At 49.0% G+C, this 14327-nt stretch overlaps 1 protein-coding gene across 1 annotated transcript in view; it reads right to left on the minus strand.

The window, feature by feature from the left end:
• LOC125325234 (potassium voltage-gated channel subfamily KQT member 1-like) overlaps positions 1-14327 on the minus strand; it is a 200974-nt gene that overhangs the window by 19935 nt on the left and 166712 nt on the right. The window lies entirely within an intron of this gene.

Genomic DNA, 14327 nt, shown 5'->3' on the forward strand with positions numbered 1-14327 from the left:
CTGGTCTTTCTGTGAGCAAAATGTTCCATGGCGTGCTCAATGCAGGCAGCTATTATGCACACAGAAGCTTCTACTTGCACACCCTGCCATTCACCTAAAAAGTGTGCACAGATCTATTTCCTGTGAAAAACCCCTAATATCCAATTCTTAGAAGTACACAAGTCCATCAGTTTTTGCAGTGCTCACCATGAGCACATAGCAAGGGTTTATTTTCACAGATTTTTTAGGCAGGGACTTAAGGAAGCCAGCTTTTCCCTTGCACCAATGGCTGGATATGGGGTTTTTCTTTCTCTCCTTCTCTTTTCTTCACTCTCTTCCCACCTCCTGCCTGCTCCCCAGGCCAGTGACAAGGGGCTGATTGAGTGGCAGTGGCCAGGGGACAGCTGCAGGCTTGGCGCAGCTCTGGTCCCCCAGCAGCAAGGTCCAAATATGCAGCCACCCCAGGGTCTGTGTTGTGCTCGCAGCCATCGTGTGAGCTGGGCTGGGAGCTGGGCTTTCACACTGAATGGGGACTCAGAGAAAAGCAGCCAAAAGCAGGAATGGGTCTTCTGGCTCTAAAGGAAACCTGCTTTTGGAAGGTCAGCTGCAAATGCTTCTGAGCTCCCAGACAGTCATGAGGTGAAGCTGTGCTGGGGAGGGCTCTGTGCTGAGCAGTGCTGCTGCCTGGGACAAACACAGTGTCTCTGGGAGCACAAGCACAGGGATTTTGGCAAATCTTCCTCAGTGTCAGCTTAGACTTTGACTCAGATGATGCTGTAAGGCCATTTCCATCTTAACACACAGCCTTGCCATCCGATCTGAGTCATTTTACAGTCTGTATTCACCCTTCTTACAGACTAGCAGAGTATGTACTTATCTAAGGTGACCAAAGTGGTCACTTGAATGCTGATAATTCCCCTAGATGGAAGGGAGGTCTGGGGGCAGTCCACTATCTTCTCAGTACCTTCCTTCCTTCCCTCTCCCCCACCTGCTCCCCTTCAACCATCTCACAAGTTGTCAGGAGAGCACCTCGGTTCCCAGAAGCATGAAACAAATGCTGTCCTGGCAATGCATAGCTTTAATGAAACACCAGGTGGGGGCTGGTGCTTGCACATCACTCTGCAAAGCTGCTGGAGGGACTGCAACACCCGGCCTAACTCTGAAGGAAGCTCATTGTCACTGCAGGGTGCCCCATGCCTTCCTATCTGTTCCCCACACACCTTAGTCGTGGTCCTTGCCCCTCCAGAGCTGGAAGCTGGTGCTAGACGGTGTCTGTCCCCACAACTGCTTTGCGCACTCGGAGCTTCTGAGCCACCACCCAGCACAACTCACCCTAAATATGTACCAGACAAAATACTGGCAGTGCCAACATTCAAACCCTGTCACTTAAAGGTCGTGGTCCCACAGAAGCAATGTCCTTGGCGAGGCTGCAGCCGCAGCCCTCCTCTCTTCAGGACAGTGGAGATTTCAGAAAAGCGCAGCTCTGACAACAGGCAGTGCTTACTTGAAGTGTTGCCAGCAATTTGGTGAGTTATTAGCTTTGCAAATCTCCTCAGCCATAGCTGCCCAGTCATCCTCCTCAACACAAATGTTCCTGTCATCTGTCACAGGGTCCTGCCATTTTGCTGCAGCCCAGACTGTCGAGATAGGAACTGGACTTTGGCAGGAGATCTGTGTGAGTGGGGAGTGAAAAAAAATCCCGAGGTGGAAACAAGCCAGCAGGAAAATCACACTGCACTGAGAAAGCAGAGGTGCAAAATTTCTGAAAGCAAGGGGGCAAGCCCTCTTCAGTGTCTGCCCTTCCCAGGGTAAGGTGGTTTGCTGGGAAATCAGACTGTTTGTTGTGAAAGCCACATCCCAGTGGCCACTGCTGTTAGGCATGGCAGGGAGTTTTGGAAACAGCACGAAGCAAATTCCAGCTCTCGGAGCCGAGCACGGAGTCCTGCAGATTGCCACGAATACTGACCCTCAAAACTGATTCTAACTGTGCTTCGTCCTCAGAGATTCCACCTGCATTCCTCGTGACCAGAATCCTGGGAGGAGAAATTCAGCTGGCGATTTTCACTAAACCGTTTCCTACGTCTTTGCAAAGAATGCCTTTGCAAGGGACTTAATGAGATTTTGTTTTGCTGCACAACTTTTTTCATACATGCTAGTCATTTGAAATGGTAAATCACCAGCTCTGGATATGCAATCCTAAAATAAAACAATAGAAGGGTTGAAAAATATTTCTGTAAGTGTTTTTCACTGAATTATACTGCTTAATGATTTCTTTTTAGTGATATAAAAGGTACTCAGAATTTTCCTCTTTCCTTTTTAAAGCTAAGTTAACACCCTAAATTTCCAGCCTTTGATTTTTTTAAAAGTCTTTTACTAAAAGTGTGTGTATTTTAACCAAACCCTTTTCTAAGGAGTTAAAAAAAAGTTAAAGTTTTTATTAAAATGGAAGAAAATTGATAAAGATAAGGGAACCCTCCCCACTCCACTGTTCCATTCATAATTGCCTTTTTATTTTAAATCAGCTCAGCAACAACGGCAAATAAAAGCCTGAATCCCAAGCATCTGTGACTTAAACCAACAACACGGCACGACAAAGTGTGCAATTACACTAGATTTGTGCAGTTTTTAGAGAGGCAAAAACTCCTGGCCCTTTGCCACATCTTACAGGCTGAGAGGGGGCTCTGGGACACCTTGGGGTGACTGCTGGGGGGTGCCCAACCTCCCACCCACCTCGATGGGCCCAGGCACAAGTTACTTGCCTGGCCTTTCCACTCAGGCTTTAGCAACTGGCTACAATTTTCAACTGTTGTTCAGGATTTAAAATGACATTTTTATTTGCCTGACCAAATTCTGAATGTGACTCAATCCTCCCCCACACCAGAGCTGTGTCCTCTGCAACAGGAATAATGTTTAGGATTCAATTCATAGGCCACCAGGCAAGTATAATCAAAGTGACTTGGCAGGGTGTGGGGGGGAACAAAAAACAAAAGGAAAAATCCCAAACAAGCCACTCCTTCCCCCCCCCCCCCCAGCCCTTTCCTGGTACAGAACAGAGTGTCTTGTACTCCATTCAGGTGGCCTGGCTGCAATGGTTTTGTGCACAGGTACAGTGACCTGCCGCTGCTGCTGCTAAACAATTGGGGGAGGCCCTGTGATTTTGGGGATGAAATTCCCTGATGGATGTGTTTCCCTAGGTCAGCCCAGGGTGACAGCTCCTCTCTGTCCCTGTCCTGCCACGCTGTGCATGCTGTGTGTGTGTGTGTGTGTGTATTTCTAGGGAAGTATTAAAAAGAAAGAAAAAAAGAAAAAAAGAAACATTTTCAGGGACTGCACAGAAACGGCTGCAGGAGTTGCTAGAGCAGTGTGCATACGCTCGAGAGGAATCCCTTTCAGTTCCTCTTTTCTTCAGCTTTATTTAAAAAGGGTTTGAAGGCTGGTTTAATTACAAAAACCAGCTCTCTAGACACCAAACAAAACGGCAGCCTAGCCTAAGTTGGCACCAGGACAGATGCATATTTTGCTCCCTTCTCCATGCCAATCGGCTGTAGCTCATCCAGTATGTCAATCCAAGTTGGCTGTCTGAAATCTGAGTTTAGTGGTCTGAAAATATCCCGGTCCGGCTTTGTTTCATGTGGTAAACAGCTTGCTCAGTTTATTTCTTCAACGTTCAAAACAAAAATCAACACACACCCTCCCCCCCAAAAAAACCCCCACATTACTACATATTTTGGTAATAGCCTCTCTCTGCATTTCACCCCACTGCAGGATTTCCCTTTTCCCCCTCTGTATACACTGACCATGAAACGCTGGCAAAACACACTGCTTTTGAAAAGATAGGCCCGATTCTGCCAGGCACTGAGCTCTGGTGAATGGGCTCGAAGTTAAGACTGAAACAACTGAGTTCTGCAACAAAAATCTTTGAGGCTGTTTCGCCCTTGCAGCTTTGCCAGCTCCTCTGAGCTGCCTGGCCATCTCCTGGATTCAGCTAAAATTGGATCTGGCCACTGCTGCAGGATCCCCACTATGTTGCAGTGGGGATCCTGCAACAGGCCACCTGTGGGAGCAGGCAGGGCTCGGATGGTGGCTTTGCAAAGCTGGGTCTTTGTGGAGCCTGGTGGCTCTGTGGGGTTCAGCCCCCCACCCTATAAAGGTTTGCAGGACAATGTGCATAGGGCAAGAATAGCAGGCAGTAGCAGGGAGGGTTTATCGTGATTTACCATTGATGCAAATTCCCTCCCCTCCCTTCCCCCTCTGCCATTTTAGCACAAATAAAGGGGCCCCGGCTCCCTAGTCAGCCAACAGGATCGGGACTGCCAAAAGAAAACAAACCCAGTGTGGGGAGGCTGCCCACAAAACACGGCTTAGTCAGTACTGCGGGGATGAGAAAAAACCCAACAGCCTCCCAAAGGCCAGGGATGGAGTATGGTTTCCTTGATAATTAAACTTAAGCAAGGACTCATCTCTCCAGGTTTCTTACTGCCTGTTTCTTCACAAAGGAGATTGGACATCTCTGAAAACCTGAAATTGGGTCTCACCTTGCCAGCTTTCTAAGCAGAAGCAACAGTTTTCCACAGGGTACAGCTAAACCCCAGGAGATGATTAACAAGTCACTCATCTAATTTTCACCTTTCCTGATAGCTTTGCAATTGACCCAGTGTTTACCAATACATTTACGGGTCACTGAAGAAGAAAAAAAAGAGAGATAGAATGTGAAGGGATGAAAGAGATATATAGCTTGGGAAAAAAGGAGATTAAAAATGTCAGGGCAACTGGAGAAATCCCTAGGAAGTCAAGAAATACCCCCAGTTGTCACCTTTCTTCTTCTACCTTCCTAGTGAGGAGTTATATGGTCTTCAAACAAGGCAAGAGCATGCCACCTTTTAATTACCATACTTACATGGGTGCTTTATATGGGTACTTCATGTAGTGGAAATGCTGGGCAAATATTAACTTTGACTCTTTGGAGCCTTTGGTTTAAAACAAAGAAGCCTGGGAGGCATGGGGAAGCAAACACTGGGAGAAGAGGCTCAGTTCCAGCTTTTAACCCATCAGTGAGTCCGACTGCAGAGGAAGATGCCACTGAGCATGGAGGAGAATTCAGCTGTGCTGAGAGCATATGTTCTGTCCTGCCCTGTGCCTTCTGCCCCAGTGCAACCTCTGCTTTGTGTTCACATCGAGAGGCCATAAGAACAGAACCTGAACGCAGAGAGCCTCTGTCCCTCCTGGTCTGGGCTTTCCTGAATACGCTTTTCCTCTTCCAAACTGCAGGGCAGGGACACAGGATGGGCACTGCCTCTATTCCAGGGCAGTGGTGCTGTGAAATTTGGCAGGTTTGGTTAAAATCACCAGCAACAGGCAAGCAGCCCTGCCCTGCCCTTCCCTGCCCGGCCCATGTGTGCTGGGATGGAGAGGTGTGGATGCTGCATGGCTTGGGAATATGCCACCCCATTCTCTGAAAACAGAGCATTTCTGAGACTCGGGCCATCCATCCTGATGCCACACCACAGCGGGGAGAGAGGGTTTTGGGGAGCAGGAGGGGAGAGCAGCCCAAGCAGCTATGGGAGGCACCACGCAGGCACAACCCAGGGCCCTGCCAAGCCCAGGGGAGCCGGGGCAGCACAGGCAGGGTTAATCCTGACCACAGCACACACTTCCCCTTTCCCCTCCCCGGAAAGAAAATAACATATTTCCTGTAAGGGGACGATGACTTTGCAGTGCTCCGAGCAGCTCTCCCAGTGGCCAGGGGATTTTCTAGGCTGGGAGGCTTCAAAAGCCTGTGTTTTTCCACCAAAAGGCTCTCTCAGTATCTCTTGGGTTCAATTTCAATTGCTCCAGTGAGGAACACACAGATTCATCTGGCTTCTGTACTAACCCAACAGGATAAAGGCACGGAGGGTTATGCTCCCAAAGGCATCTGCCTATTTGCAGGCAGTTCTCAGGAAACGCACATCAGCACATGTAGACAGACACATGGGTGCATGGAGAAAATGCCTGCTTGCTGGATAACTCTGGTGAGCTTTTATCTCTTGTGCAAAATGATTCATATGATACGCTGCCTACTGAAACTCATGGGCGTTTGACTTCTTTCCTGCCTCCCAGGAAAAAGAGCAGAAGCTCCTTTTAGATATTTGAGGAGGAAAGAGGAGGAAGAGGAGAGGAGAAGCAGAAGAACAAAGAAAGGAGAAAAGGAGGGTGGGCATTATTTGCTGGTGAAATCTTAGCACAGGGACTTGATGTTTTCTCACTGGAAGTGGAAATTCCATGGTCGCGCCTTTGAGAGGGGGGATGGCGAAGGCTGAAGGAGCAGAGATCTGCCCTGGTGAGCAGGGGGGTTGCTGTGTCACTGCCAGGCAGCCTCACTGACCCCTCAGGTGTAGGCAGCCAGGCCTTGGAGGGTTGTCAGCAGGAGGGTGGCAAAGGGAATGTGTCTCCTGGAGGACCATGAGACCCTCGGGGATACAGACCCATCTCCAGCTCAGGAACATTTTGATACCAGGGGGAAGCAAAAGCAAAAGTCATTTGCTGCCGTGGGTACAGCAATGCAGCTGTGTTTAACAGAGGCACAGACATCCAGAGGACAGGGAGGATTGCCAAACCCAGGCTTTTTCTTTCTTAGCAATACCTGGCATTTTCTTTTTGTCTGGATGCTGTCCATCCAGTCTGGCCCCCTTCTCTGCTCTCAAGTTTCTCCCCAGGATTTAGATCTTAACACCTCCAAATGCAACTTGGCTTCCTTCCTAGAAGGAGTAGGCCTGTGAGAAAGGGGTTGCACAATGGCAACACCTTGGTTCAGTAGGGACAACAGACCTGCAAACCTTTTCAAGCCCAAAAGCCAGGGTGATTTGCCTTTATACAGGAGGGGCAACCCAGTGTCACTGGAGCAGCTTCCATTCCCAGAGCTGAAGGACTTGGGCTCCCTCTCTGTTTCACATCTGCACAGATGGAGAGGGCATGGTGTTCGTACTTTATGTAATAAGGTCTTATTTGCACAGTAATCTCAGCTGTGGAAAGGAAACGTCTTCTCTGGCCCAAGTTGTGAGCTGTTAAAAATCTGGCAGATCCCATGCTGGAGGTGGCTGCATTTCAGTGGTGGGAAAAGTGATTTTCATATTGTTCTGGCATGGTTCTTGTAAACTGAACTTCTGTAACACTTCTCTTTGAGATCCATGGGAGTTTTTGCCTTCTCTAAGGCCTGTGGTGCAGGACTATCAGTTTGTAAAACTGACTGAGAGGAATGCTATAATGAAATTTGTTTGTCAGAGGTTTTCTTTTTGTCCTTCTGTTTCATTTCTCTTGAGATAATCAGAGTTGACTTTTGCATGTCACACTTGAATCTTTTTCAAAACTATCCGCCCTCAACAGGACACAACTCACTTGTACAGTTATGCCAGTGAAGCATGTTTTTGATACATGTCCAGATGCAAATGACTGTTTTGTGATGACTGTCTTGTGTAAATGACAATGACTTTGCCTGCTAATGAGGTGTGCCACTGGGTGCCATTCAAAACCAGATCCTTTCCAAGGCTGAGGTGAATATTCAGCATGAAAACTTCATGAACCAACTTCAGCAGCTCTTTTTCTCTGCTCCTGCACTTGTGGGCACTTTTTTCTGCCTGTCACACTGTGGGCCCATGTAGCTGTGTGGCTACACAGGAAACGGATAGAGGAAACTGATGCAAGTTAAAGATAGTTCAGAAAACAAAAATGGTTATTATTCAGCAGGATCTATTCCCTGACCTGCTCTACTGCACGGCCCCATCAACAGTTGTGCTGGCACAGTGCAATAAGGTGGTGCAAGGGTGGAAACAAGGGGGTCAAGGCTTCCCAGAATCACAGGATGGGTCAGGATGGAAGAGACCGCAGTGGGTCATCTGATCTCACCTCCCTGCTCCAGCAGGGTCAGAGCACACAGCACAGGATTGTGTCCAGACAGTTCTGGAATATCTCCAGTGAGGAGACTCCACACCCTCTCTGGATAATCTGTTCAGGGCTCGGGCACTGGCCAGGGAAGAAGTTCTTTCTTCAGGTGGAACTTTCTGTACATAAGTTTCTGCCCATTCCTCTTGTCCTACTGCTTAGCATCTCTAAGAAGAACTTGGTGCATCCTCTGGCTCCTTCCTGCAGATACTGACAGACACTGATAAGATTGAAGCAGCTGCAGCCTGGGTTCCTTCTCAGATATTCCCAAGATTTATTTAAGATGATCTGTTTGCAGGGTCTTTTCCAAGAAAAGATCTCACCCTCAATGACTTAACAGAGGATCAGATGCAAGCATGGACTCACCTAGACATGTCTGAGGCTGCAGCTCAGGCAGTCCTCAAGGTGATGTCCTGTTCTGGGCCCTCAACACAGTCTGGCAGAACAAGGGCAAATAAAGAGCAGCCTGTTTCCTCTGGCTTTTGCTTGTACAGCTTAAACCGTCAATGCCATTAGGGACAGGCTATAGTGGAGGCACACAGTAATTTCCCAGTTGGCGTGCGAGATCTGCTGTACAACCTTGTAAGATCTCATGCGAAAACCATTTAGTTCCATCCACATTTTGCGCTGCATCTCGTCCCTCTTCTTATGCAATTCCAGGGAGCAGCTGAGTTTTTGCTCGTATAATAATACTTAAAAAAGCCCAACCACCCCAAACCCAAAAAAACAAGACCCAAAGGAAATTAAACCACAAACAACTATATTCAAAAAACAAAGGGTCTGGCCGCTACCCAAGAAAACAAGGAAATTTAAAGATAAAGCAAAGTGTCCTTATTTCACCCTGTTGTGCCTGAGGATGGCTGGGATTTCCAAAGAAGGCAAGACACGGCTTGGCCCACTCTGCCAGGGAGTGGCCAGCAAAGGCCAGGCCCTCCCAGCAGATGAGCTGGACTTATCCCCACTCCTTAATGGGAAAGTCATGCAGCAACGTTGAAACCCAGACATTGGAATCTAAAAGACCTCTCAGCCATGTGTGCGGCTGGGATGGATTAGGACTAAATGAGCCCGGACTCACTGATGGACATAGAATAGGGGCAGGCTCAAATGGGATGAGTGTCCCTCAAACCCACTGATGGGGGTGATGTTTTGAAGGAGCAAGTGGGCCCTTTTAAATTTTTATTCTTTTGTGATACCAGTTTTACTACTATCACAGTTCTCCAGAGAAGCTAACTCTTATCATTTCCATTCATAAGTCATCATCAATTTAGCAAAATCTATTTGATTTGTTCTGGAATAATTTGAATAGCAAAGGATTTCCTCTATCCTCCTTCTGAGCCTACGTGGCCCTGGTGAATGTCTGTGCTTTAATTTATGATGAAATTAAAAGGCATAGGCAGTGGCCTGGAATGGGAAGATGTTCCAAACCGCTGGGAAACAATATACCAACCCCCACCCATGACATCTGCATCCCTGTGAATGCTTCTTGCAGGTGCATGTCCTGGGACAGGGTAAAATGCACACATCTGATTTTGATGTTCATGTTGCTTGCTGAAATCCCATTAAACAAATGAGCTGCATATTTTTTTCTGGTCTTTTCTCAGTGTCATGTTTAGACTCTACTAATTCCCCTGTGCTCACTTGGACCATCAATATTTTATGCCATGAAGTGAAAAACCAGCAACAAAGACAGTCCTTTCAAACCTCCTATGTCTTAAAGACTGAAATTGTTTCCAAGTGGTCAGAACATTTTGCCAACTTTTGTTTTTGATAACGCCCTTTTCTAATCCAGGAATCAGAGGTGGATCCAGGTCTTAGAGCTGACTTCATTTATAAGCACATTTCCTAAAGATAATGGGGTGCAAAAGCTACCTTCTCCTTGCAGCTGCACTGACAGAACCAGCTGCCCTGAAATCCAAGCTTTTTGGCAGTTTCCAGGGGCGCTGGGAACCTAGAGGCCATCTCCGAGGGACCCCTCATTGCTCGGAAATAACAACCTCCCCCCAAGGCTGCCAGCCAAGAATACTGGGGAGCCTCAACTCCCCAGCAGGCTGGGAACGTGGGGAGCTGAATTTGGCCTCCCATGTCCCAGCTGACAGCCCTAGTTTCAGACCTGCTGATTATTCTGGGGTCTGGGTTTCTTTTTTGCCACGCAACATTTCCAAAGGTCTCAGTTTCATGAGTGAGGGAAATTTGATGGAAGCTTGAAAAAACTTGGCAGGATGGAAAAGCTCTTTCTCACCTATCTAAAGTCTTCTGTTTTCTCCTGGATGAGTGTAGGAGTTTTCGAGCTTATCTAAATTTTCCCAGTGGAAGTGAAGACTCCTGCCCAATGAAGTAGTGAGAATAGCTTGCTTCTCTCAGTTATCTTTTGTTGAGCTTTCAGAAGTGGCACACAGTCTCTCTGAGCTGGATACTGTTCAGTGAGAGGGACAAATGCTGATATCCAGCATGGGCACTCCTGTGTCCAATTCCTCCAGAGGCACTCCTTTCCTCTGCTCTTTGAAATGTCTCTATCACCAGTTATTTAAAACTGCGCCTTTTCTTACTCTGGCCCTGAGGAACCAATGCATCTGGCAGGAGACTGCAGCACTGTTTCAGAGCCATTTGTGTGAAATACTGATGTCCAGACTCCTATTAGTTCTTACCAGCTGCTAAATAAGAACACCTCTTCCAGTGATTCCTAATTCCCTGAAGCAGTGTAGTGCTGCCCAAGCCTTTCAGCGACTGGGCCCTTGTACGTATTTTTCAGTAGTCAGGGCACAGTGCAGGAAACTGTTGGAGAATTAGTTTGAACTGGATACACACACAGATAACACTGCTAAGAAGTGCTTCCTTGTTACAGCGGGGATACTGCAACACGCATATCAGACAACAAGGCCCGTGGAAAAGAAATAGATATGGACTGATTCTTGGTAGATGTTTCAGAGATGTTTATTTCTCCAGCCGCATGGCCGGAGCTCTGCTGAGGAACTGCGGCAATCACGGGACCCGAGGGTCCTTCTGCCCGCGCAGGGAACACAAACCAACCAATGGGAACGAGGCTGAGCAGGGGCAGGGAAACCCCGTGCCTCCCTCCCAGGACCCCTCTCCCAGGGCTACACGGCAGGAGGGAGGAGCCCCAACACTTCACCCGTTTATTTTTAACAAAAAGAGATTTAAAACTTAACATTGAAAACAACTGGATAAACATAACAAGAACCGTTTCAAAACAAAACAAGCCACCCTCCTGAGTCTTTAAATGTCCAAACAGATTCTCTGGAACATCTTAAGGCTGACAGAAGGGAGACAGGACTCTCCGTGCATGCTTTGTGGGGAAACTAAGACAGGAGAGGGTTTCTTCCATTTGTACCTGTTGGAACTCTAAACAACAGTAGTTAATTTCTTCCCTCCCCCTTTTCATCCCCCCCTCAGCATTGGAGAGGGGTTGTAGGGAAAGGGAACATTATAGGGAAGTCATGGGGTGAAAAACGGATTAGGAATAAACTGGGGATGGGGTAAACTTAGGAAAGGGTTCATATTGGGTATAGGATAAAAGGGGGAAGTAGGTTGTGAGTAGGGAGGTTGCTGGGATGGATATTGTTTATAATTTTGTGCATAACGGCTGCCTTTGACTGGAATACCTCCAGGCCCAGTGACATTTGCTGCTTGTAAACCCTTCTTTCCTTGCACTATATCAAATTGTACAACTTCTCCATCTCCTACACTTTGCAGGTAATTTTTAGGGTTATTCCTTCTAATGGCAGTTCTATGGATGAATAGATCTTCCCCTGTATCATCTCGTGTTATAAATCCATAGTTGTTTTTTACATTGTACCGTTTCACAGTTCCTGTGATTTTCGTTGCTACTTCTCCTATCACGTGCTTGCGTGTTCGTCGTGGCTGCTGGTCCCGCGTGGCCGCCGCCTCGCCGACTCTGACATCTTGGCTGGGCCCCCGCGTTGCAGCTGCTCCACGCTCTCCGAGGGGCGCTGCTCCGGCGCGTGTCTGGGCTCTGCGCGGCCCTGCGTTGCCATCGCCACTGGCTCCATGCCCTGTGAGTGGTTCCGCTCGGCCAACTCCATGCTGCTTTGGGTGCGGCCCCGTTCCGGCTCGGCGCTGCGCGGCTTCTCGTGTCGCTGTGGAAACCGCCGCTTCTCCCTCCGCAGGGCTCTCCGAGCCGTGTGCTCAGAGCGGCCTGCCACGCCGAGCCCCGGTTCCTGGCTGCTCCTGGGGGCTGCCTCTCTGCTGCACGTGGCCCACAGCACCCGCGGCGCCTGCGGCATCGCTCCCTCACTCGTGGTCATGTGGCCGGGGACCCCGAGACAGGGATGGGGTCCGCGATAAGGTGTGCACTCCCGAGGGGGCCGGGCGCATCCAGCGCAGGCACCTCCGCCAGCATGGCTGCAGTCACGCGTTCTTGGGATGGCAGCTGCACGGTCTCGGCCATGGGATTACGGCCATCCTTTACTTTAGGGGTAATGGGACCATACAAATGCTCCTCAAGAGCTTCGCTGATTACAAGGGATGCACAGAGAGGTTCTATCACTAGTGCATGTTTTGTTTGATCCTTTATCTCACACAAGATCTCGGACCAAAAACACCCGTGACTAGTTCCAGGAGGATCAATATCAAAAAGTAAGTCTCAAGAAATATAAAAGAAATTTTTGAAAAGCCAGTTAAAAAAATGTTGTAGATCTCCCGGAACAAATACTTTCCTGTTTTGTTGTTCAAGGATTCCTTTAACTTCAAGATACATTTCTTTCTGTGACTCAGAGAGCCACATTTCCCACGATTCTTCCATAGTCCAGAGAGAATATCCAAACCAAGGTGAGAAGAGAGAGATCTAGAGTGGTTTTTACTCACGAATTTTCTGTCCTTAGGGATCGGGGATCGTTCTGCCTGCGTTCTCTACCATTTGTTACAGCGGGGATACTGCAACACGCATATCAGACAACGAGGCCCGTGGAAAAGAAATAGATATGGACTGATTCTTGGTAGATGTTTCAGAGATGTTTATTTCTCCAGCCGCATGGCCGGGGCTCTGCCGAGGAACTGAGGCAATCACGGGACCCGAGGGTCCTTGCCTGTGCAGGGGAACACAAAACAACCAATGGGGAACGAGGCTGACCGGGGCAGGGAAACCCCGTGTCTCCCCCCCAGGGACCCTCTCCCAAGACCCCACGGCAGGGGGTAAGGGACCCTGACACTTCCTCTTCCAAGTGTCCTTTATGCCTGTTGTCTTGATAGTTTGCAGCATGGACTTTCTCCAAGGAAGCCTCCTTCCAAGTCCAGTCTCTGTGTGGAAGCTGGCACGGAGTCCCTGCTGTGGGTGACTCAGTGGGGAGTGTGCACAGCTCCATGTTCCCAAATGTCAGCTCCTTGCCTGCCAGCAGCATCCCAACTGCACTTCCCAACAAGAGAAGGACTAACAGGGTGGGCATCTGTCTCACCCTGACATTCATCAACTGCCTGAGAGGCACAGCTCCAGTGTGTAAATGCTCTGCTTGTAGCCAGGGCTGCAGCTTGCCTGCCCTGTGGCTCTGACTCACGGCACCACCCCTGCAGCGGGGTGATGGCTGTGAGCTTGGATGGGATTAGGCAGCACAGGTGGTACCACCTGCTGCAAAGCTGTCCTGCCCCAGCTCACTCCCCAGTGGCTCCCAGACGTGTAAGAGCCGGCTCAGTTGCTGAAGGGGAAGTGGCCAGGGGACAATGGGCTCCTTGTAGCTGTTCAGCAGCATCACTGCCCTTGCCACTGGCTGGCATTTGGCACAGCTCCTTGGGCTGGGTGCAAATGGGGCCAGTGGTTTTGGCTGTGCCCCTCTGGAAAGGTGGCAGGACGAGTCACAGGTTTGTGTGGATCTCTAACACAGACTGGGGCTTTCTCTTTGCCATGAGATCCACAGGGATGTGAACCACTGCAGCCTCTGTCACAGCCACTCCGGCCTTTGTCACAGCTACTGCAGGTCAGCGGTTTATGGCTGCTGCTCTCCTTTATTCCCGTGCTTTCCTTGCTGTGCTTTCTACTCGTTTGGATAAAGTACCCAACTAGGCATGTTTCCTGGAGGAGAGCCTAAAACCTCCCTAGAGCCAAGACACTGCACCCTGACGGTGCTGCTACCTTTGCCTGCAGCCTAAGGGTTTAAACCAGTGGAGTCATCTATTGATAAAGCCACTGCCGATGTCCCTGTCGCTGTCACTGCTTACCACAAGACCTGCTTTGAGCAAGTAGGGTCCAGCACTGCCAGAACCTGTAGCTCTACTGTCCTTAGCATCTTCTGTGTTGGTAGATGGGAACTGTGTGTGGCATTTTTAAACAAATCCCATATGGAGGCCAATCTAAAGTCTGTGAGTCTCATTACACACCTCACCTCTCTCCCCCCTCTCCCTTACATCCCTCAAGCATCCAAGAGGTAGAACCTCCAAGCCCAGACCCTCTGAACTTCACCTCT

The sequence above is a fragment of the Corvus hawaiiensis genome, chromosome 4 (genome assembly GCF_020740725.1).
Source record: "Corvus hawaiiensis isolate bCorHaw1 chromosome 4, bCorHaw1.pri.cur, whole genome shotgun sequence".
Lineage (NCBI taxonomy): Eukaryota > Metazoa > Chordata > Aves > Passeriformes > Corvidae > Corvus > Corvus hawaiiensis.